The 25020-nt window shown below is 41.0% G+C and overlaps 1 long non-coding RNA gene across 1 annotated transcript; it reads left to right on the top strand.

Moving 5' to 3' along the window:
• The first annotated feature begins 555 nt into the window (after positions 1 to 555).
• On the top strand, positions 556 to 18109 carry LOC115931413 (uncharacterized). The gene is made up of 4 exons (XR_004067908.1): positions 556 to 614; positions 4372 to 4602; positions 14882 to 15149; positions 17462 to 18109. It is a non-coding gene; the product is annotated as an uncharacterized lncRNA (long non-coding RNA).
• Positions 18110 to 25020: the final 6911 nt, after the last annotated feature.

Raw genomic sequence — 25020 nt, 5'->3', positions numbered from 1 at the left:
AGCCTTAGTTTTCTATGTAAAATAAGGCGAATAATATCCACTTTTCAGAATTATTGTAACGAATATATATTGTGCAATTCGTTCATACCTTAAGTAATTAATAAATGGTAGTTTTTATTATTGAAAGAGTTTAGCAATATAAAGTGTAATATAGAAGAAATGTATAAATTGAAATGGTAAAAGTATAAAATGCAACATCAAAATCTAATAAGACTTTAAATTGTGCAATTTGAATTTGGAAATAAAAAAAGTCTTTAGATACCGTAGTGAGAGTGGTTTTAGTCAAGTATTGTTTCTTGAAAACAAATGCAGAAAATTAGAAATGAATGAGAGTGAAGGACATGGAAACAAGGAATTTTGAAATGTTAATTGCAAAGGGAGAGGAGGATGCAGGATAGGGAAAACTGAAGTGTTTTAGATAGGGAAAAATCTTGACCATTCCTATAGGCTATGAGGAAGAAATCAGGAGAGGAGTGGAAAAAGGACACAGGAGGAATAATTGATAAAGCAACATTCTGGAATGAATAGGTCAGAATCAGTTCTAGAATCCTGGTGAAGCAGTTGGCCTTAGCCAGAATGGAGATACCTGATCATCAGAGGCTGGAGGAAAGCAGGTAAAGATTGATGAGAGTATATTTGTGTATTTCTATTGGACTGGGTAGAGAGAATAAAAGAAGATCATGCTTGATGGACTCTGTGTTTTCTATGGAGTCAGAAGCAAGCTCATCTTTCTAGAGTCAGGGCTTGAAGCAGAGAAGGATACAAGAGAATGATGCAAATTTGGAAATGGATCTGATATATGTGGGGGAGGAAGGTGACCAAAAGCAACAAAAGGTTTATCAGATGGTGATAAGTTTCCTGCCACATTTGAAGACATACATATGTAGCTGAACCAATCTCCATGGTTGCAGATTTCTCTCCAACAGTGCTCAGCTGTCTGGGGCTGGGTGTAAAAAAGAAAGTAGATTCAGAGTTTAAATTTTGCTAGGAAGATGGAAAGAAAAGTATGCAAGAAATTTGGAATACTGTTGAGAGTGTTGTTTAGATGATAAAGTGCAGGTCCAGGCTGAGGAATGAAAAGGGGATCATAGGTGGGAAGATGATAGAGACATGGAGAAACAGACATGGAAGCGATTCAATGCCTAGTAAGTAAGGCAAGTGCAGGAAAATCAAAATGTTCACCAGCCAACTCAGTAACATGCAGCAATAACCACTTGTGTTTAGAGAAGAGAAGATAATTATGGGTTAGGGTCTTCAAGAAACACTTCCCAGTGGGGTCAGGATTTGATAAACAGATTTAGATTTGGGGAAGAGGAGAGGGAGTAGAGTAGTGTGGTGGTAGCAGAGGATTCATGCAGAAAGGTGGCCAGAAAGAAGGTAGGTGACGTATAATGTAGCTAGGTTGTCCAGCTTCTCAGAGAAATAGGTGAAGGAATTTAGACTGCATCCCATAAGGCATGACAAGGCACTGAAGTTTTTGAGAAGGGAAGTGGCAAAATAAAGAATGCTTTTGTAAGTGTGAGAAATGGATTAAAAGGGAGACCAGCTATAGAGAAGGAGAGCAGGTGCAATACTTTAAGTATACGGTATAGAAAGATTTTATAGTGAGGAAATGGAGGAGCATCAGCTGTGTGGATAATTTTCCCAAATCTATTTAAACATCTACCAACACAAAAGAAAAGTAAAATATTGGCTTAAAAAAGACAACTCACAAAACACTTGTAAGACTTAATAACAGGTCATGAAACTAGATAGGGATTACACCAAACACTTTGCATTCCATTTTTTGTTTATCATTTTCAATCCCAGCAAAATCAAAATATTCTCATTTTTGAGAAAGCCTCTAAATGATTAAGCAACTTGTCCAAAGTTACACAGCTGGAAAATGGCATGGCAAGAAGTGAAATCCAGGGCTCTTCTTGTCAGAGCCATGTGACTCAGAGCAACTCCCTTTTAAGTAGGAGCTGGGTAAAATAAGGCTGAAATCTACTGGGCTGCATTCCCAGATGGTTAAGGCATTTGAATTCACAGGATAAGACAAGAAGTCAACACAAAATAGAGGTCATCACCAACATGGCACATGTATACATATGTAACAAACCTGCACGTTGTGCTCATGTACCCTAGAACTTAAAGTATAATAAAAAAATACAGGTCATAAAGAACTTGCTAATAAAACAGGTTGCAGTAAAGGAGCCAGCCAAAACCCACAAAAACCAAAATGGCAAGAGTGACCTCTGGTGATCCTCAGTGCTACACTCTCACCAGCACCATAACAGTTAATAAATGCTATGGCAATGTCGGGAAGTTACCCTATATGGTCTAAAAATAATCCACTCCTTGTTTAACAAGAAATAACTGTAACAGCAAAACATCATCAAGAAATAACCATAAGAATGGGCAACAGCAGCCCTCAGGGCTGCTCTGTCTATGGAGTAGCCATTCTTTTATTTCTTTACTTTATTAATAAACTTGCTTTCACTTTGCACTGGGGACTGGCCCTAAATTCTTTCTTGTGCGAGATCCAAGAACCCTCTCTTAGGGTCTGGATCGGGACCCCTTTCCTGTAACATTCTGACTCCAAAAGTCCAGGCTCCAGTACAAATACAGGACCAAAAAAATGATTAGGTTACAACAAATATTACACTAATATTGTATATAATAATGTTTTTATCTATTAAAAAGTATAAAGCTATGGACAGAGTGCTATTACATATATTAATCCTTTTCATCTCTATTAATACCCTTAGGCATACAGAGAAAATATCATTGCTCCTGTAGAGGGGTAATTTTTATCGGAAACAGAATCTATTACACTGAAAATAGGAAAGGGAAGTTAGTAGAAATATAATGAATTAGTTGGTCAATTTATTTTAAAAATTACATAGATCAAGGAGAACTCATGAAGAAACACAATGAAGAGAGGGAGAGGGCAGAACCCAGGAGAGTCTGCATTCCTGAGATAATAAAATTGAGGCAAGTCAAGATTATAATCGACCTCTGAGCAATGGAGATGAGGTCTTTACAAGGACACACTACTCTCATCACCCTAGAATAAGCCCTATTGTATGAAGATAGCATTATAAGGAGGAAGGGCTAATATAAATGAAGTAGAGATGTGTAAAGGCAAAGCAACACAATGTGCATTCTAGCTCCACTCTGGGGAAAGTTCTGAGAAGGAGCTTGGGAGATGGTTATGCCATTGACATGGCACAATATTACAAGGGGGAAACATTAGTAATATGGGCATACCACAAAACTTAAGCTGGGCCTCAAACCTCAGGAATTTTGGAGGCAATAGACTAATATCTGAGCTGTCTTTACTCATGGTTAGGGCAAATAATAACCTTAATTTCTTGTCAGTGTCAATAGCATCACTGACAAGAAATTAAGCCTGTCGATGCAGAGAATGAAACCATGGAAAAAACTTCTCCCTATGACCATAGATCAAGAAACTGAGGCACAAGATTCCATGATTTATCGATAAACATACAGTTAGAAAACCTAGCATTAGGGTTCTCATGATTGGTAATCCATGATTTGCTTCTTTCTAGCTATGAAAGAAAGCTTGAAAATCATTTGTAGTGGTCCAAGGCATTCAGTTCATTAGCTTTTACTAACAGAAAAGGAAAAGCTTGGGCATGGTGGCTCACACCTGTAATCCCAGTACTCTGGGAGGCTGAGGTGGGAGGACCACTTGAGCCCAGGGATTTGAGAACAGCCTGGGCAACATAGCAAGACCCCCATCTCTACAATAAATTAAAAAAAAATAGCCAGACATGGTGGCACCTACCTGTGGTTCCAGCTACTTGGGAAGCTGAACAGGAGGATTGCTTGAGTGTATGAGGCTGAGGCTGCAGTGGGTTGTGATTATGTCACTGCACTCCAGGCTAGGTAATGGAGCAAGATCTTGTCTCAAAAAAGAAAGGAAAGAAAAAAAGACACTTTCAAGGTTGCTTTAAAGAAAGATAATCTGGTGCAGAAAATGTGCCCTGAAATGCACATAAGGTGCATATCATCTATTCTGGAACTGACTTGGGGTTGGATTAGAACTGCAGGTAAAAATCAGTGTGCCAACTGGGGAGAACAGTGTGCTTAAGACATGCAGAAATTCAGAATATCAAAGAACTGGGGGCTTCAGCAAGTGCATAATGGAAAGCACAAAGCCTAATGGAGCAAAAGATTCATTACATTGAACAGAAAAGGGGTAAGAAATCATTGAACGAATCAGTTGGAGTTGCTTCACTTAAGTGGTAGGGAAGTGTCAAAGCTAAAAGCAGACTAAAGAGATACAAGTGTAGACCCTGTTTTCAGCTATTCAATTTTTCTATTTCCCAAACCCATTTGACATGTAACTCTTCAAATCACCAGGTTCCTCAAAAAACAAACAACAACAAAAAACAACAAAACATGAAGAAGCCAAATCTGGAGGATGAGTTTTCCAAATGAAACACTGAATATTGTTGTAGAGTAAAATGATACTGTTTGTAAAGAGATGTTTTTACTAGACATCCTCTTCCTAGCCACCTATTAAGGAATAACTAGAATATATATTAACAGCAAGACATCAGAAATTATCTTTGCACCTGAGAAAATGTTAAGGTGAGAGGAGAAGCCAGCTGGGCTTCTGGGTTGGGTGGGGACTTGGAGAACTTTTCTGTCTAGGTAAAGGATTATAAATGCACCAATCAGCACTCTGTAAAAACGTGCCAAACAGCACTCTGTAAAATGGACCAATCGGCTCTCTGTAAAATGAACCAATCAGCAGGATGTGGGCTGGGCCAAATAAGGAATAAAAGCTGGCCACTCCAGCCAACAGCGGCAACCCACTTGGGTCCCCTTCCACCCTGTGGAAGCTTTGTTCTTTCACTCTTCACACTAAATCTTGCTGCTGCTCACCCTTTGGGTCTGCACTACCTTTATGAGCTGTAACACTCACCGCGAGGGTCTGTGGCTTCATTCCTGAAGTCTGCTAGACCATAAGCCCACTGGCAGGAATAAACAACTCTGGACACGCCACCTTTAAGAGCTGTAACACTCACTGCAAGGGTCTGTGGCTTCACTCCTGAAGTCAGCGAGACCCTGAACCCACCAGAAGGAAGGAACTCTGGACACATCTGAATATCTGAAGGGACAAACTCCAGACACACCATCTTTAAGAACTGTAGCACTCACCGCGAAGGTCTGCAGCTTCATTCTTGAAGTCAGTGAGACCAAGAACCTGCCAGAAGGAATACATTCCAGACACATTTTGGTGACCCAGATGGGAAACATTTTGATGACCTAGATGGGACACATTTTGGTGGCCCAGATGGGACTATTGCCTATTGCCAAGCAGTGAGTACCATTGGACCCCTTTCATTACTATTCTGCCCTATTTTTCCTTAGAATTCAGGGGCTAAATACTGGGCACCTGTCGGCCAGTTAAAAGTGACTAATGCAGCCATGCGACTAAAGACACGGGTATCAGGTTTTCTCGGAAAGAGCTCTCTAACAACCCCCAATTCTTCGGAGTTGGGAGCGTTGGTTTTCCTGGAACCAGCTTCCGCTTTTCCTGTACTTCTGGGCTGAGCCGAGGGTCGACAGAGAGGAAAGCCATTCAACTCCGGGGTCCTGACAACAAGTTGGTTGACCTGAGGCCATGAGCAGAACTCTCAAAGTCACGTTGCCCAAGCAAGACTTGCCCATCTATCCTATCTATCCTGACCCATGCCCCCTGGGTCCTAATGCCTGTCAGACAAACTTCCTCTCGCCTCTCTTCTCTGAGGCTAGTTCTGCTTCTAAAAACCACTCCCTGTCTCTGGTGCTTTTCTAGTTTCTCCTATAAGAATCATTTCTAGTATAAATTCCAGGACTCTATTCCATTCTTTAGGCACCCAGGCTCACCAATCAGAAAGACATAATTTTTGCCCAAAGCCCCATTAGGTGGGGAGACCAACTATCCTTTTAGGATCCCTTCTCAGACTAGCAGACCTAACAAAAGCTATTCCTGAAGCTAGGATATGGGGAGCTTCAGAAATGATATCCTTCCTATTCAAGTGAGGACAAAAGGCATCACTCCTCCAACCCTAGAGATCCCTTCCCTCCCTCAGGGTATGGCCATCCACTTCATTTTTGGGGCATAACATCTTTATAGGATGGAGTAAAATCCCAATACTAACACGAGAATGCTTAGGACTCTAACAGGATTTTTATAATGTGTCGGTAAGGGCCACTAAATCCAATTTTTCTTGGTCCTCTTTGTGGTCTAGGAGGACAGGCAAGGGTGCAGGTTTTTGAGAATGCATCAGTAAGCAGCCACTAAATCTGACCTTCCTCGGTCCTCCTTGTGGTCTAGGAGGAAAACTAGTGTTTCTGCTGCTGCGTCGGTGAGCGCAACTATTCGGATCACCAGGGTCCAGGGACTGTTGCAGGTTCTTGGGCAAGAAGTGTTTCTACTGCTGCATCAGTGAGCACAACTATTCCAATCAGCAGGGTCCAGGGACCATTTGCAGGTTCTTGGGCAGGGGTAGAAACAAATCAAAACCATGGGCAGTTTTGTCTTTCAGATGGGAAACACTTAGGCACCAACAGGCTCACCCTTGAAATGCATCCTAAGCCATTGGGACCAATTTGGCCCACAAACCCTGAAAAAGAGATGGCTTATTTTTTTCTGCACTGTGGCCTGGCCCCAATATTCTCTCTCTGATGGGGAAAAATGGCCACCTGAGGGAAGTATAAATTACAATACTATCCTGCAGCTTGACCTTTTCTCTAAGGGGGAAGGCAAATGGAGCGAAGTACCTTATGTCTAAGCTTTCTTTTCATTCAAGGAGAATCCACAACTATGCAAAGTTTGCAATTTACTTCCCACAGGAGGACCTCTCTGCTTACCTCCATATCCTAGACTCCCCATAGCTCCCCTTCCTATTAATGATAAGCCTCCCCTAATCTCCCCCACCCAGAAGGAAACAAGCAAAGAAATCTCCAAAGGATCACAAAAACCCCCAGGCTATCAGTTATGTCCCCTTCAAGCTGTAGGGGGAGGGGAATTTGGCACAACCCGGGTACATGCCCCTTTCTCCCTCTCTGATTTAAAGCAGATCAAGGCAGACCTGGGGAAGTTTTCAGATGATCCTGATAGGTACATAGATGTCCTACAGGGTCTAGGGCAAACCTTCAATCTCACTTGGAAAGATGCCATGCTATTGTTAGATTAAACCCTGGCCTTTAATGAAAAGAATGTGGCTTTAGCTGCAGCCCAAGAGTTTGGAGATACCTGGTATCTTAGTTAAGTAAGTGATAGAATGACTACCGAAGAAAGGGACAAATTCCTTACTGGTCAGCAAGCTGTCCCCAGTATGGATCCCCACTGGTACCTTGACTCAGATCATGGGGACTGGAGTCGCAAACATCTGTTGACCTGTGTTCTAGAAGGACTAAGGAGAATTAGGAAAAAGCCCATGAATTATTCAATGATGTCCACCATAACTCAGAGAAAGGAAGAAAATCCTTCTGCCTTCCTCGAGCAGCTACGGGATGCCTTAAGAAAATATACTCCCCTGTCACCTGACTCACATGAGGGTTAATTGATTCTAAAAGATAAGTTTATTACCCAATCAGCCACAGCTATCAGGAGAAAGCTCCAAAAGTGAGCTCTGGGCCCTGAACGAAATCTGGAGGCATTATTAGAACCTGGCAACCTCAGTGTTCTATAATAGGGACCAAGACAAACAGGTCCAAAAGGAAAGCAAGATCAGAGAAAGGCCGCAGCCTTAGTCATGGCCCTCAGACAAACAAACCTTGGTGGTTCAGAGAGGACAGAAAATGGAGTGGGCCAATCAACCAGTAGGGCTTGTTATCAGTGTGGTTTACAAGGACACTTTAAAAAAGATTGTCCAATGAGAAACAAGCCGCCCTCTTGTCCATGTCCACTATGCCAAAGCAATCACTGGAAGGCAAACTGCCCCAGAGGGCAAAGGTTCTCTGGGCCAAAAGCCCCCAACCAAATGATCCAACAACAGTATTGAGGGTGTCCGGGGCAAGCGCCAGCACATGTCATCACCCTCACGGAGCCCCATGTACTTTTGACCATTGAGGGCCAGGAAATTGACTTCCTCCTGGACACTTGCCCAGCTTTCTCAGGGTTAATCTCCTGTCCTGGACAGCTGTCCTCAAGGTCCGTTACCATCCAAAGAAATCTGGGACAGCCTGTAGCAGGTATTTCTCCCACCTCCTCAGTTGTAATTGGGAGACTTTGCTACATATAGTAAGTATGCGTATCTAATCCTATATGCCCATGCTGCAACATGGAAAGAAAGGGAGTTCCTAACCTCTGAGGGAACCCCCATTAAATATCACAAGGAAACCATGGAGTTATTGCACACAGTGCGAAAACCCAAGGAGGTGGCAACCTTATGCTTCTGAAGCCATCAAAAGGGGAAGGAGAGGGGAGAACAGCAACATAAGCAGCTGGCAGAGGCAGGGAAAGACCAGCAGAAAGGAAAGAGAAAGAGACCGAAAGAGAGAAAGAAGGAGTCAAAGAGAGAGACAAAGTCAAAGAGAGAGAGAAAGAGACAAAGAGGGAGTCAGAAAGAGAGAGAAAAAGAAGAAGTCAAAGAGAAAGAAAGAGAGATGGAAGTAGTAAAGCAAAAAACAGTGTACCCTATTCCTTTAAAAGCCATGGTAATTAAAACCTATAATTGATAATTGAAGGTCTTCTCCATGACCCCATAACACTCCAATACCACCTTGTTGTCAGTGTAAACAAGGGCATAGCCTGAAAGCACTGAGGACACATAGCCTTCCTATCAAAAATCCTTAACCCAGCAGGTTTCCTAACAGGGGATCTAAATCTTAATTAATTACCATACAAAGGTCTGACCAGACCAAGGAGGAACTCCCTTCAGGACAGGAGGACAGATGTTTCCTCCAAGGCGATTAAGGGAAAAAAACACAGTGAGTATTCAGTAAATGGTAAGGAAACTCTTGTAGAAGCAGAGTTAGGAAAATTGCCTAATAATTGGTCTGCTCAAATGTGCGAGATGTTTGCACTCAGTCAAATCTTAAAGTACTTACGGAATCAGGAAGAAGCCGTCTGTATGAATTCTAAGTTAATATGGACTGAATGAGGTCTTATTAATAGCAACGAATAATTGAAATCCCAAACTTACAAGGTTTTCAACAAAAGTAAAGTTTGCTAAAAGTTAACAGTGTAACATGTATTATCCTACTACCACACATTCTCAAAGGATTTCTCAGACAGTTTGCAAGAAATAACAAAATATATTCTTACTCTACAATTCCAAATAGACTCTTTGGCAGTAGTGACTTTCCAAAACCACTGAGGCCTAGACGTCCTCACTGCTGAGAAAGGAGGATTCTGCACCTTTTTAGAGGAAGAATGTTGTTTTTATACTAACCAGTCAGGGATAGTATAAGATGCCACCTGGCATTTACAGAAAAAGGCTTCTGAAATCAGACAACACCTTTCAAACTCATACCATCCTCTGGAGTTGGGTGACATGGCTTCTCCCCTTTCTAGGTCCTGTGACAGCCATCTTGCTATTACCCCTTTGGGCCCTGTATTTTTAACCTCCTTATCAAATTCGTTTCCTCTAGCATCAAGGCCATCAAGCTACAGATGGTCTTACAAATGGAACCCGAAATGAGTTCAACTAACAACTTCTACCAAGGACCCCTGGACTGACCAGCTGGCCCTTTCACTGGCCTAAAGAGTTCCCCTCAGGAGGACACTACAACTGCAGGGGCCCCTTCTTCACCCCTATGCAGCAGGAAGTAGCTAGAATGGTCATCACCCAATTCCCAACAGCAGTTGGGGTGTCCTGTTTAGAGGGGGAATTGAGAGGTGAAGCCAGCTGGGCTTCTGGGTCGGGTGGGAACTTGCAGAACTTTTCTGTCTAGCTAAAGAATTGTAAATGCACCAATCTGCACTCTGTAAAAACACACCAATCAGCACTCTGTGTCCAGCTAAAGGATTGTAAACACACCAATCAGCACTCTGTAAAAACGCACCAATCAGCACTCTGTAAAATAGACCAATCAGCTCTCTGTAAAATGGAACAACAAGCAGGATGTGGGTGGGGCCAAAAGGAATAAAAGATGGCCACTCCAGCCAGCAGCTGCAACCCGCTTGGCTCCCCTTCCATGCTGTGGAAGCTTTGTTCTTTTGTTCTTCGCAATAAATCTTGCTGCTGCTCGCTCTTTGGGTCCACACTACCTTTATGAGCTGTAACACTCACTGCGAGGGTCTGTGGCTTCATTCCTGAAGTCAGCGAGACCACAAACCCACTGGGAGGAACAAACTACTCTGGACGTGCCACCTTTAAGAGCTGTAACACTCACTGCGAAGGTCTGAGTCTTCATTCCTGAGGTCAGCGAGACCATGAACCCACCAGAAGGAAGAAACTCTGGACACATCTGAACATCTGAAAGAACAAACTCCAGACACACCATCTTTAAGAACTGTAACACCGCAAAGGTCTGTGTCTCCATTCTTGAAGTCAGTGAGACCAAGAACCCACTGGAAGGAATAAATTCCGGACACAAGGGGATTCTGAAAGTATCTGGATTCCATTTTTTTTAATTTTTATTTATTTATTTATTTATTCATTGAGACAAGGTTTTGCTCTGTCACCCAGGTTGGCTTGCAGTAGCACAATCATGCTCACTGCAGCCTCAACCTCCCAAACTCCAGCAGTCCTCCCACGTCAGCCTCCCAAGTAGCTGAGATCACAGGCACATGATACCATGCCTAGCTAATTTTGTATTTTTGGTAGAGACAGGGTTTCACCATGTTGCCCAGGCTGGTCTTGAACTCCTGAGCTCAAGTTATCCACCCACCTCAGCCTGTCAAAGTGCTGGGGTTACAGAAAAACAAGAGCCACTGCACCCAGCCTCTAAAAGTATCTGGTGCTATTCAGATTTTTGCTTATTCTAACTTGTGAGTTCTTCGCGTCTTATCAAGATAGGAAGCTTTCTCCTGAAGGTTACAATATAGTGAGGCAATATTACCAAGTAAACAAGTGGTAATGATACAATGTTTCTAGGCAAAATTTTCTTGGAACTCCCCATGGGGGATTTGGAATGCTCCCCACAGGAACATCTTTCTAGAAGATATTTATTTTTATATCACAATATGTACTTGAATGTTTTTCTATATCAGTTTGAATTATTTTGGATGCAAGTTATGGAATCCAGACTGAAACTGACCTAAACAATGGTGGCATTTATCTTACATACAAAGAAATTCAGTAGTGGGAATTTCCACCGTTGGTTAGCTCAGCAGCTCGTGATGTCAGGGTTCTGAGTATTCTTCTCTGAAATTCTCTTTACTTTCTACTCATGGTCACAAAATAAATCCTGTAGCTTCACGCATCACATCCTCACAGAAGGAGGTCTAAAGGCAAGGAGGAAAAAGGATTTCTCCTCATCTGCTTGACTTTTTTTTTTTTCTTTTGAGAAAATGTCCTGCTATATTTCACAGGCAGGTCTTAAACTCCTGGGCTCACGCAATTCTCCCACCTCAACTTCCTGAGTCGCTAGGATTCTAGACATGTACCACCATATCTGGCTTGCTTCACTTTTTGAAACAAAGAAAGAGCCTTCCAGAAATTCCAGCTGAGTTTCCATCATGTTTCATTGGCTTAGGACTGGGCCACATGCCACTCTTAAACCAGTCACTGGTAAAGAAGAAAGAGATCACCAATACTGGTTTAAACCAATCATAATGTATCCCCAGAGATGAACCTATCTTTCCTGAGCCTATTACTGTCCTACTCTTAAAATAACTGTAGTGTTGTCAGAAAGGAAAATGAGAGGGATGGTTGTTGAAAAGACAGTTAACAAGTTCAACTTATCATTTATAGATATTTTCCTTCTACTTGAAGGTCTATTTCAAAATATGTATTTAGTATTTATTAAGAAAACAACAGGCTGGGCACGGTGGCTCATGCCTGTAATCCCTTCGCTTTGGGAGGCCAAGGCAGATGGATTACCTGAGGCCAGGAGTTTGAGACCAGCCTGGTCAACATGGTGAAACCCCGTCTCTACTAAAAATACAAAAATTAGCCAGGCATGGTGACATATACCTGTAATCCAAGCTACTCAGGAGGCAGCTGTAGGAGAATTGCTTGAACCTGGGAGGTGGAGGTTTCAGTGAGCCCAGGTTGTGCCATTGCACTCCAGCCTGGGCAACAGAGCAGGACTCCATCTCAAACTAAAAAAAAAAAAGGAAAAAGAAAAACAACAACCTATAAACTGTTTTGAATGAAACAAATACATTTCAATCCTATCCTCAAAGGGACTTGTATCTGGAATGAAACGAGAAGCATGTATAGGAAACAGGACAAGAGAATGAACAAAAAGTTAAGGGGGCAAGAAAAAGTAAAATGTAGAATGAATGTGGACTTCCCAGATTCCAGGTTCCAAACTGAATGAACTTTGGTGTGCTATCAAAGAAGAATTTATTTTAAATCCTATCCTAGGGGTATAGTTAATTTTATTTAAAAATATTTTACTGAGATCTGTATCTCCTTGGGTCACAGTCTAAATGAAAACCTGGAGGTATAAGAATGGCTTAGGTAAAAGTATTTTACCTCTCTTTGTTCATTATATTTTATTTTCTTAAAAGAACTGTGTGCTTATTCAAGGAGAGAAGACGATTTTGAAAATGAGATGTTGGCAAGAGGTGCAGTCCCTCAGTGCTTCACTGTGGACCCTAGAGGTTCCATCCCTGCTGCCTGGGCCCATCTGTCACAGCACCTGTCCACATTTTGGGTGCCACCACTAATGACATCTTGTTGGGTGAATCTTTCTTTCCTAATATCCTGTAAATCCATAATCTCATTTTCAGGAATATACTGAGGACGGGAGGTGTGGGATAAACAAAAGGACTTCAAAAAATTCACAGAAAAATAAAATTAAAAGATACAAATACAACACATAAGCTTTTTCAATGTAAGTTTCATCAATGCCAAGACGTTTTTGTAAGCAATGATACCAACCATGTAGTCCATCCATGAAAGAACTGAGGACCCTGGGAATTTAACCTTGTCAATGCAGTGTTTTGTTTTTTTACATTATTAACCTAAGAAAAATGGATGCCCTTTAATTTTTTTTAAAATTAGAAAACAAAAAGAATTCATAAGGAAGCAAATTAGGACTGTAAAGTGGATGCCTAATGATTTTTTCATTGAAACTCTCACAAAAGTGCCCTTGTTTGATGGGAGGAATGAGCAGGAACATTGTGGTGGTGGAGAAAGACTGTCTGGTGAAACTTTCCTGGGGGTTTTTCATCTAAAGCTTTGGCTGACTTTCTCAAAACACTCTCGTAATAAGATGTTATCACTCTTTGGTCCTCCAGAAAGTGAACAAGCAAAATGCCTTCAGCATCCCCAAATAATGTTACCATGACCTTTGCTTTTGACTCGTCCACTTTCGTTTTGACTAAGACCACTTTCACCTCTTGGTAGCCATTATTTTGATTGTGTTTTGTCTTCAGGATTGTACTAGTAACGCTGTGTTCCATCATCTATTACAACTTTTCAAATAAATCCTTCAGGATCTTGATCCATTTGTTTAAAATTTCCATTGAAACCTCTGCCCTTGTTTCCCAGCTGATCTGGGCTAAACAGTTTTGGCACCCATCAAGAGGAAATTTTGCCCAACTTTAATTTTTTAGTCAGCATTGTGTAAGATGAACCAGTTGAGATGTCTATAGATTGCCTCCAAATTTAAGTCCATCCTTTTTATTTATACTTCTGAAGAAAAAATTACTTCTTCACTAATATGTTCTAGCATTTCTTCTTTCCATGGAAGACCACAACTTATATGAAAGGAGTTAATTAAAATGTGCACTTGAGACTGCTAATTTTATGACAGCCTGGATATTGCTTGGCAAAACAATAAGGATAATATCTGACTGAAATAAATAAACTTATACTTGAGAGAACTTTATGGTAGGCAACCTGCTGAGGAAAGAGATACCAGCAGGACATTGTGTTGACCAATTTATGTGTTGATCAATTTATCTGTCAACTTGGCTAGGGCATGGTGCTCAGTTGTTGGGTCAAATAGCAGTCTAGATGTTGCTGTGGAGGCATCTTGTAGATATGATTAACATCTATAATCAATCGAATTTAAGTAAAGGAGTTTATCCTTAATAATGTGGTTGGGCCTCATCTAATCAGCTAAAGGCCTTAAGAGCAGAGACCAAGGTTTCCTGGAGAAGAAAGAATTCTACCTCAAGACTGTAACATGGAATTCTGCCTGAGGGCCAGGTGTGGTGGCTCAAGGCTGCAATCTCAGCACTTGGGAGGCCAAGGTGTTTGGATCGCTTGATGCCAGAAACTCGAGATCAGCCTGGGCAACATAGGAAGTTTCCATCTAAAACTAAATAAATTAAATAAATTAAATAAATCCTGCCTGACTTTCTAGCCTGCTCTACAGACTTTGGAGAATCACATTAGCAAATTGCTTAAAACAAATCTCTCTTTCTGTCATGTTGGTCCTGTGTTTCCTCTGGACAAACTTGATTGATAAAGAGATTAATTCAATAAAAAGAAAAATGACTAGAAGGGCTTTAAAATGGTATAATTTCATAAAACTAAAAGATTAAGAAAAAAAGCCTTCACAGAATTAACCTGGGCAGGGCAGAATTAGGAGCATCAACAGGGGGTTTTCTTTACAGAATGTAAGGCCTCATTCACTCCTCTTGTGGCCAAGCTCTAAGGGTATATTTTGCAATAGAACGGAGATGTGTTGCTGCCAAAAATGAGGAAGAAATGAGGAAGTCCAAGGTCTAGAATTCAGCACTGGGTAGTTCTTTTAAAACCTGGTATCTACAAAAACAGATCCTACATTTTAATTGTTATCAATCTAGATTCAGAATTTGGCTGGATGCTACTAAAGAGCTACTGAAATAGACTCAATGGCAGCTATAATGCCCAACAGAAGCAGCGATGCCTGGTGCACATAGCAGGTTGCTAGCAGGAGTCGCCTGGGGTGATTCACCTGTCTTGTTGGTGAGGATATGGACATCATCTGGGGACTCTCAGAAATCCCTGAAGTGATATAGAGTCCCACATGAGCTTGCCTGTGGTGTTTTACAAACCAATAACGTAGTGTTCATAAACCAAAGTCACTTGGAGGTAAGTAGCTGCTACAGTAGATTGTAAGCATAAGAACTGTTTTATATATCATATAATTCCCATGTGCTTATCACTATTCAAAACATTAATATCCACAGCAGCTATACCCAGCCTAGTAGCTCACAGATCAGCCTATAATGAGATTTTCAGTCTTGCAAAGTAATAATATTAATACAAGAGTACCCAAGTAAAAATTATCTTTTTGTGCAAGCAGAAATTCAACTCTTGAGAATTAGTTCCTTGCCTTAAAGTTTAAACAATTTTAAAATCGTCACAAGCTTAAACACAAACAACCACACAGGGCCCCAAAAGAAGAGCCTTTTTTTTAAATGGTGACTCAGCCTGACTTTTGTGACTAATTAAGCACAAATTTCACCAAGCAGAACACACTTATGCTTTTAAGTCTGGGCTGGAGAGGGACCATTTTTTTGCAAACAATTGCTCCTGTCACAAAAATAATAATTTCAATATAGAGTGAATTTTGTAGTCACTGTTATTTTAAATATTCTCCCATCCCCACCGAAAGTGGGTCATTGAAATAATGACCAGATGAAAATTATAGGAATAGTTGAACATACCATCTGACCACATTTCTACTGACATACAAATAAGCTAATACCTATATCTATAATGCACAAGATTTCTCTTTTCCTTCCTTGTTCCCCTGATTTTTTCCTTCAGTCTTCCCTCCCTTCATCTCTTGTACCCCAACCAATAGCCTCTCTCACCTTAACTCTTAAATCTTCTCCTGCTCACAAACACCACCAAAAAAAAAAAAAGAAAAAAAAAAGATGCACTAGCAGAGGATCCATTGCTAAGTCCAGAGCAGAAGTTCCCAGATTATCAATCCACTCACAGAGGTTAAACTCCAGCAGCTGGGAGGGGGAGAAAATGACACTTGGCTTTCTGTTTCTGTAGCATCCTTGCCCCTAGTGCTCTCTGTACAGGAAAGGCCAAGATCTCACAAGGTAGGAAGTTGTTTCCTTGCTGAAACAGCATGAATGTTTATGGGTCATTAATGTTTGAGAAATGGTTGACATTTCATATCCTCCAGCAGTAGGTATCCAGCAAGAATTATTTAAATTCATTTAATTTTTTAAACTGCACCTACAACATGCCAGGCATTGTCAAGTTCTACGTAAAGACATTGATGAACAAGACATAGAGATCCCAGTCCTGAAGAAACTTACAGCCCGACCATGACAAAAGGGCCTACTCTCAAATATCTATAATGTTGATTGGCACAATCTAGTATTTTCCTTCACTTGTTCATGTCAATAAAGGAAAATAAAAAATCTCAGGACCCCCGAAATCCTCATGCAAAAGGGAAGGTTAAGCCTGGAAGCTGTCAGGCAACATCTTCTTCCAAATCCATGGCTGTTAGGAGCATTATGCATTAGCCAGATTCCCGGGAAATGTTGAAAGGCATCAGGCATGTAGGAAGGGCTGTCCCATGACTCATTCATAGCAGTCGTAACTGTAGCTCTGCAAATGTAAGTCTAGCCCCTAAAACTAAAGTCTGTTGGGTTCCACCCTGATAATGTCGATTACAAGCTTATCTTCTCAAGTGCAGAATAAAGACAAGAGGTGATCAGTCATTCATCCATCTACCAGAGAAGTCTGCATAATTGACTCTTCCTTTACTCTCTTTTTCTCTTCAAACACACACCTTATGTTATGTAAAATGTAGAGGTACTGGTCAGGAACTAAAGTCTCACAGGAATGTAACAATTTGCCTTGCAATCTACCTGCCCCTCTTCCTACATGCCTTTCCCTTCTTTAAGGAAATGTATAAATACTAAACCTCCCTAAAACTTCTTCAGAAAAATGGCCATAGATGCATCTGTGGAATGTGTTTTGCCCAGACAAGCCCTAAAGCTGGCTTAATAAAACTTGATTGATTGAGATTTTTTTTCCTCAGTTAATGATACTTCGATATCTTTTGTCTAGACCCAGTTATAGTCTGCAATTTAGGCTTAAGGTTTTTCAAAATCCAGAACTTTTAGTTTTTCTTCCCTAAAATCAGAGTATTGGTCTTTTAGAGGTAAGGAAGATTAATGGTTGGGAGGTAGAAAGAAGAGCACACATTTGTTGGTGACCCCATCCCTGTTTCCAATAAGTGTGTCTGAGACCTAAGGGTCAAAGGCAACCACTCGCACCAGCTTCCCTATTCACGTGTTCCAGGTGCACATGTAAAATACTGTGTTCTCATGTTCAGATGTCTGTTCTTCAGCAAGCTCCTTTCTTCACCACCTACAGAACTTGCCCAAGAAACCAATATTTCTAGACTCCTCCTTTTTCTTTCCCATTAGCTTCAGAATTGTAAAATATTCTCAAGAAGGTTTTCAGGCCGGCTTATACCTGGAAAAACTTACAGATCTACTTGAAGCCTCTCTAAGCTCCCGGACTAGTAAATTTCCAAAAAATCAGCTTGCAAGATGATTTCCCGTTGGGTCTGATGAAGATTCTACCCTTCACTAGACTCTACCCAGGCTCCGCTGAGCCCTCTTCTCAACTAGATCTCAACTGTGGTCTATAAAGACTTAACAGTAACATAGTTTCCAACAGCTCAACCCCACATCCCAAAGGTGTTCTGCACTAGCCTTAAAGTGCTGGCCTGAGAAAACTCAAGACTGCCAAATGAATTTGCTGTTTTTTCCAGCCATCACCTGAAGATAAGGCCCCTGTCTCCTAGTCTCTGTGGGAAGGCAGGAACCTAGCTTGGATAGCGCCAGTCAAAAAACCCACATGGTTTCCCATCGACCAACTCCACTTTACCACTTTTGGGAATTTTTCACTTTCCTAACTGAGCCCCTACTTTCCCCTCTCCCTAATTCCTTCTTTTATCCTTAAAATGCCCAGTCACTTCTGTACAAATCATAGTTGAATTTTGTTCACACTGGACTCTTTTCCCTATTGAAATAGTTATCACTGATTAAAATCTGTCCTTACCACTTTAACTAGTGTCCAGCTTTGCTTATCTTTGTCAGGATCAAGAACTGATATAATTCAAGGTGATACCATCAAGGGAAGTGAATTCGTTCAGGATAGAATAGACTGCTGTGATGAAAATAACTCTCCAAATCTTAGCGATTTAACCTGCTAAAGGTGTATTTCTCACACATGTAAAATCTGAAGCTGTCCTCCAGACTATACCACTTTTGTGACTTTGTTCTTTCAACAGAACTTTTTTTCCCTATTCGGGAAGAGATTGGAGGATTGTGCAGGAACTTACACTGCCTTATCCCAGAAGTGACAGCCACAACATCCAACCATATTTCCATGGCCAAAACATGTCCTATGGCTTCACCTAACCACAAATTGGCTGAAAGGTGGAATCTACAATATGTCCAAGAATGAAAATAGAGACTTCATTCAAGGACCTATAAAATGGGTGAGGATGGGCAGGATAGGGGGGATGGCTCAAATCTAAAGAATCGTTTCCTCCCTATTTCCCATTTTATGACCTGTGACCAAGACAGGTCCTAGGCATTTGAAGTCAAGGCACTCTCTGCCTTTGCAGAAATGTTACTACCTCATCTCAGACCCTTTCCACTCCACCCAGAAACAACTGATCTTTTCTACAATTGAGATTAAGATAAACCATTAATATAGTTTTGATTTGTGTCCCCGCCCAAATCTCATGTCAGATTGTAACCCCCAGTGTTGGAGGAGGGGCCTGGTGGGAGGCGACTGGATCATGGGGGCAGATTTCCCTCTTGCTGTTCTTGTGATAGTGAGTGAGTTCTCATGAGATATGGCTGATTAAAAGTGTGCAGCACCTCCCCCTTATCTTTCTTCCTCCTGCTCCAGCCATGTAAGATGTGCCTCCTTCTTCTCCACCTTCTGCCATGATTGTAAGTTTTGTGAGCCCTCCCCAGCCATGCATCCTGTAGAGCCTGTGGAACCATGAGCCAATTGAACTTCTTTTCTTTATAAGTTACCCAGTCTCATGTAGTTCTTTATAGAAATGTGACAACGGACTAACACATCCCTATCACAGAAAACAACCACGTCGGCAGAAGGCGGTCATAAAGGCAGGGTTATAAGAATCAGGGAAAATTAAAAATGAGGACGTAGGTATTAATATATATTTATTAACATGAAAAGGTGTTTACTACACATTCATAAGGGAGAAAATTGTGTATCGGTACAATGGCATATGTATAGTATAATCCTGTGTGTGTGTTTATGTATATGTATACATATATACATATTCTATGTAAATAGGGAAAAGTCTGAAAGAGTATTCCAACATGTGAACTGCATGGGTGAAGGAGCTTTTCCTTCACCCTAGGAAGGTTCACTGAAAAATCAACTCACAAAAAGACAGATTAATATGAGAAAAGGGTTTACAAATTTACTCCTACCCTGCACATGAGGGGAATCACAGAGTGACTGCCTAATACCCCAATGAGGTTCAGAAGCTTATATACCATCTTGAGGTTACAGAAAGACTGGGGGCTTGGATTCTGGCAAAACAGATTATGGGAGGGAGAGAAGAGGAATTCTGTTGAAGGGCAATACATGGAAAATGGTTGGATGGAGGAACAGAGATTAGCTTGTAAATAGTTGTATTTGCAAGTTGAATGATCCTTGTAGACAAACATAATCTTGTGAAAGGATCTGTTCATGTATGATTACATTCTTTGTCTTCTTTTCTGCAATGAATAATGACATGGGAAGGGAATGGAACAATTGTCCTCTTTGGTAGGTCCTTCCTATCCTTACGTAGATGGGAGAAAGTCTCTTCCAGGGCCTGTTGATCTCTAAGGGTCTTTAATTCAAAATATCCATTATACCAGGGAGCCATATTTTGGGGTGAAATTTCCTGTGCTCCTTCAGAAATAAAATTTCCTGCACTCCTTCTGACTTATTAGACATGGTGATTTCTGATAGTAGAATTGATACTGGTGGGTTGGAAGAGGTCCTCAAATGCCTGTGGGACCTTGACTCCAGGTCCCCAAATGCTGGTGGGACCATGACATCATTGTGAGAGACAATTCAAGCATGAGTCAGAAAATAGTGAAAGTACAGAGATTTATTGCAAAGGGAAAAGCACACACTCAAGGAAGGGGAGTACAGGCATACTGGAGAGAGTCACTTAGTGGAGCTTGGGGTTTCTACCTTTATGGGTTTCTTTAATCAGGGGGTGGAATATTCATAAAAAATTCCTGAAAAAATGTGGAGATTTCTCAGAACTGTGGTGTCACCTATTTCTATACCAAATATGGGTGGTCACGGAACTGCCACAGCTCTGGTGGGTGTGTGATTCAGTGTGTTAATGAGCATATAATGAGGCCCTAGGTGAAACCTAGATCAAATCCAGTGCCATGTTGGGTCCAGTCAGTCTTAGCCAGCTTGGCCCATATCCTGGTTTTCAGGGTCTTACCAGCCGATAGACTCTAGTCATATGAAACTACTGCCTGGAATTTGTATTCTCCTGGGACCACCCTGTATTATTCCTGTCTCAGAATCAAATGTGAGTTTCTTTTACATTTTTTCTTTGTATTTTCTAATTATTATATCATAAACATGGATTATGTGCACAAAAATTAATCATGGGTGTCATAGGAGATCCCCTTCCCTCAGTTTAGTCAACAAAGGAGAGGAACCTCCACACTGTAATACTTAGGTGTGGGGAGGATGGATTGGGTGGTGCCTTGGCAGCAATGATGATCAAGATCAGCTTTGTGCTGAGCCATATTGGATGCAAAAGGCAAATCAGTAATACTGATCCTGAACACAGTGAGACCCTGTCCTTAAATAAAATAAAATTTTGCTATTTTATTTATGTTAAAGGAAAAATTATTTAATGATCACTTGCTAAAGAATGTAAGGCAGACTTTATCCAAGGGGGTCATGGTGATAGGTATAGGAACCATTGCAGTGAGGTCTTGCAGTCGGGGACAGAGACTGGGCTCCGTTCAACTCCAACAAAGATAAGTGGGAATTTATAACAGAGGAGCAGGGTGGGGAGATAAAAAATTACTAAGAGGAAGCATCAAGAATCACAGAGTTTCTGGCTAAACTGGCTTGGCAGCATTATTACTGAAGGTGTGCTAGTGGGAAAAGCCATCTAAGGTGGTCATTACCAAGGGTGGGGGCTTTTCACAAAACTGGCTTAGCAAGACTCTTGCTCAAACTGGATTCTACAAGGATAGAAATGGAAGCCGAAGGTTGAACATAGTCAAAAAGGACTCGGAGGAGCCTGACTTAAGTTTTGGTCAAAGGAGAGAGTCTTGAAAATTCCTCTTGAATTTTTATTTTGCATTCATTTGGATTTTTTTTTTTTTGAGGCAGAGTCTCACTGTGTACCAGGCTGGAGTGCAGTGGCACAATCTCATCTCACTGCAACCTCCGCCTCCCTGCTTCAAGCGATTCTCCTGCCTCAGCCTCCCAAGTAGCTGGGACTACAGGTGTATGCCACCATGCCCAGCTAATTTTTGTATTATTGGTAGAGACAGAGTTTCACCATGTTGGCCAGGATGGTCTCGATCTCCTGACCTTGTGATCCACCCGCCTCGGCCTCCCAAAGTGCTGGGATTACAGGTGTGAGTCACCACACCTGGCCATTAGTTTGGATTTTTAAACTATTTCATTAAAATATTATATCTTTTGACTACTGAGGTTTTTTGGCATCCCTTTTAGATTTGGTGGCCAAGACAAGAACCTCTTTAACCTCACCCCAGTCCTGCCCTGGACCTCATCTGAGAGGGAGAGGGAGGTGTCTGGGACTGGTCAAGAAACCAGAGAGTTCTGAGAAATGACCCCACCAATGAACACGCGAGGCAGATGATTATAATGTGGTGCAGAGAAAACAGGAGACGATGTTGGAGAACTCTGATTTAAACAGGTGTGGGAAAGATAAGTTTTGAAGCCCAGAACAGATAGCTATATTGAGTATTAAAATTTGGACGCGATAAAACGACATCTTCACTTTAAGATGTAAAATATATTCTTGGATGAATTAGCTGGTGTCAACAGCATTTGAAAGGTACAAGTACATGATGCTAACAAAGTTGATAATAAGTTGTTAAAAAGAAAACATAGGAAACCATCACATACAATACAGGATGAGCTTAATTTTTTTTAAGGTATTTATTTTAGGATTCGAAGGTTACACCTAAAAATGTGACTGGTGATTATCTCTGAGCAGTATCATTCTAGGAGATTTTCTTTTCTTCTGTAGATAAATGAAGTAACTATTGTTCTCTCTACTCAGAGCACAATCCTTTTTCTACTTTTCTGTGTAACACAGCACCTTTTCTTTATGGGTAACCCACTCTGAGCTTTGGATAGTTGGACGCCTCTCAACACTGAGTGATGAGAAGGGCATGTGACCTAGGCCCAGCCAGAAGGCTCTGGTAAACTTCTGGCCACAGTAACTCGTTCAGGACTAGAGCTTGGCCCATTAGCATATGCCCTGGAAACAGCAAAAATAAGGTCTAACGATTAAGGATAGCAGAATATGCCACTCCAAAATATGCCACTTTGATGTATTGATTATTTTGAGCTGAAGCCAATTGAGAAGAAACAGATACAATAAAAGCTTTCTGCTCTCCCCCTATTTGCCTATTAGCAGGAAATAAATTTGGAAAGATGTCCCCTGCCCCCGACAGAAAGTACTTCAGTTAATCATCAGAGACAACTGTAAACATTTACCAGCCTGGAGATGGCACCAGAGGCATCCGTATAACAAACCTTACTAACTAACCCTTATCTTCCATTTGTTCCTCCATATATTTCCACAACTTGCTGTCTTAGAAACTCAAAGTCTTTTTCCTTTGTCTTGTCACTTCTCTCAAAATGTATTGTTCTTTTGCTTAGATGCTATAAAGGCCAAAGCCACTACTTTGAATTACTTATCACTGAGCACTTACATCTGTATGTATTATGTATATGTTAATAGAATTCTGTTTGTGTTTCTTGCACTAATAACTTTGTCAGTCTATAAATTAGGGCCCCAGCTAGAGAACCTAGAAAGATACAGGGAAAAAAGTTTTTTCACTCCCCTGCATGGATCATATCAGCTGATAAGCCATTCTTAACTTGGGGCTTCCAGTGTGACTCATTATTGCTGTTTTGCCACCTCATTGAGACAGCCCTTTGACACAAAGCCAAGAGACAAGAAAGCAGAAATAAAATGGAGGTGGAGGGGAGATTTTCTCAATCAATATTCTCTCTAGAGATAAGATTATCATTAGATATAGCATTGCCATGTTGGGGCAAAGAAAATGATACTCTTAAAAATGACAATTTGGCATGCTGAGTGCTTTGAATTAAAGAAAGTTGAAAAGTCTCAGAAATCAACCTCAGAACGAAGTTATTTCTCTGACCTTCCCCTATCCCTCTGTCTCTCTAATCCTCTTTCCTGCCCCCCTTCCCCCCAGCGCCCAAAGCATCTGATGAACTGTCTTTGGAATCCCCTTCTCTAAGAAAACTTTCCAAGAGAAATGTAATTTTCTTAAGACCTCCTCCCTAAGAATCTCATCAATTAACCACAAAAGATGAACCACCAGAGAAGAGAAGAGACTGGAAGTCATCACCACACCCAGACACAGTTTTCATTTATTCTTCTGAGGGCCGCTCTGAGAGATTACCTAAGAGGCTTTATCTGCATAACAAGACAACTTTTGTTCACAGTGAAGTTCCTCCCCTCACCTTCCTACCACCTTCCCCAGAGCTTACAGGAATTTTGTCCCAGGCCATCGTTCTTTGGGCTCAGTCTTTTCCCCTGAATTATTTACTCCCACAACCCCATCTTTTCTTCTCCTTTGAAGAAGGATATATAAACATCTGAACCTCAGTGGTTATTAGGTAATCATTCTTCTACAATTCTCTTGAATTTTGTATGCCATTTTTTCCTACTAATCTGATTTTGTCAGTTCATTTTCATCAAACCTTCAGAGGACAGAGGAGAAGGGTTTCCCTCTCTAACCCTACAACCATTAGATCCAGATTTGCCTAGAACTTCACTAATCTCTTGACTTTCTATTTAGGTAAGCAAACAAATTATTCCTTGGTTCATGTTAGTTGGGATGGGTTTTAATCACCTGATAACAAAAGATTCCTGACTAATACACCGTTTTGTACTTTTTTCATTTTCCAACATTTTATTATAAATATATATTGTTTCAGTAATTGAATAAGAACAGCTATTCTTAAAATAATTATATAGGCAGATCTAAGTTCTGGTTAGAGTAGCACTATTAAAGTATTCTAGGCTGGGCACGGTGACTCATGACTGTAATTCCAGCACTCTGGGAGGCTGAGGCAGGCGGATCACCTGAGGTCAGGAGTTCAAAGCTAGCCTGGCCAACATGGTGAAACCCCGTCTCTACTAAAAATATGAAAATTAGATGGACATGATGGCAGGTCTCTGTCATCCCAGCTACTCGGGAGGCTGAGACAGGAGAATTGTGAAGGTTGTAGTGAGCCAAGATTACACCATTGCACTCTACCCTGGGTGATGTGAGTGAAACTTCGTCTCACTAAATAAATAAATAAATATTCTAACTAGCCTGCTGCATCTTTTCTTATTTTCAGTATGTAGCATCCTGTTAGGATATTCTTTAGAAATGCTTCAAAAGCATCAAAAGAATAACCCAGATTTTTTATTAGGTATCATAGATGTCAACTTCAGAGCTCATCCAGAAAGATTATTGGAAAACCAAGAATAATGTCTGACTCTCAACTTCTTCTCAAATTAAATTAGAAATAAAAACAGATTAAATCAATTTAAAGAGCTGATCTCAATATTATTCCAAGTCTGCTATTTAACTCATAGGAGGCAACATTAGGAAAATACTTGCAAAAAAAGTCTTCATGGATGTTTGCAAAATATCATACAACTTTAAAATCAGTGGGT

This window comes from Gorilla gorilla, chromosome 17 (assembly GCF_029281585.2).
Source record: "Gorilla gorilla gorilla isolate KB3781 chromosome 17, NHGRI_mGorGor1-v2.1_pri, whole genome shotgun sequence".
In the NCBI taxonomy this organism is placed as follows: Eukaryota; Metazoa; Chordata; class Mammalia; order Primates; family Hominidae; genus Gorilla; species Gorilla gorilla.
Note: the sequence above shows the minus strand (reverse complement) of the source record. Positions and strands in the feature narration are given on the sequence as shown.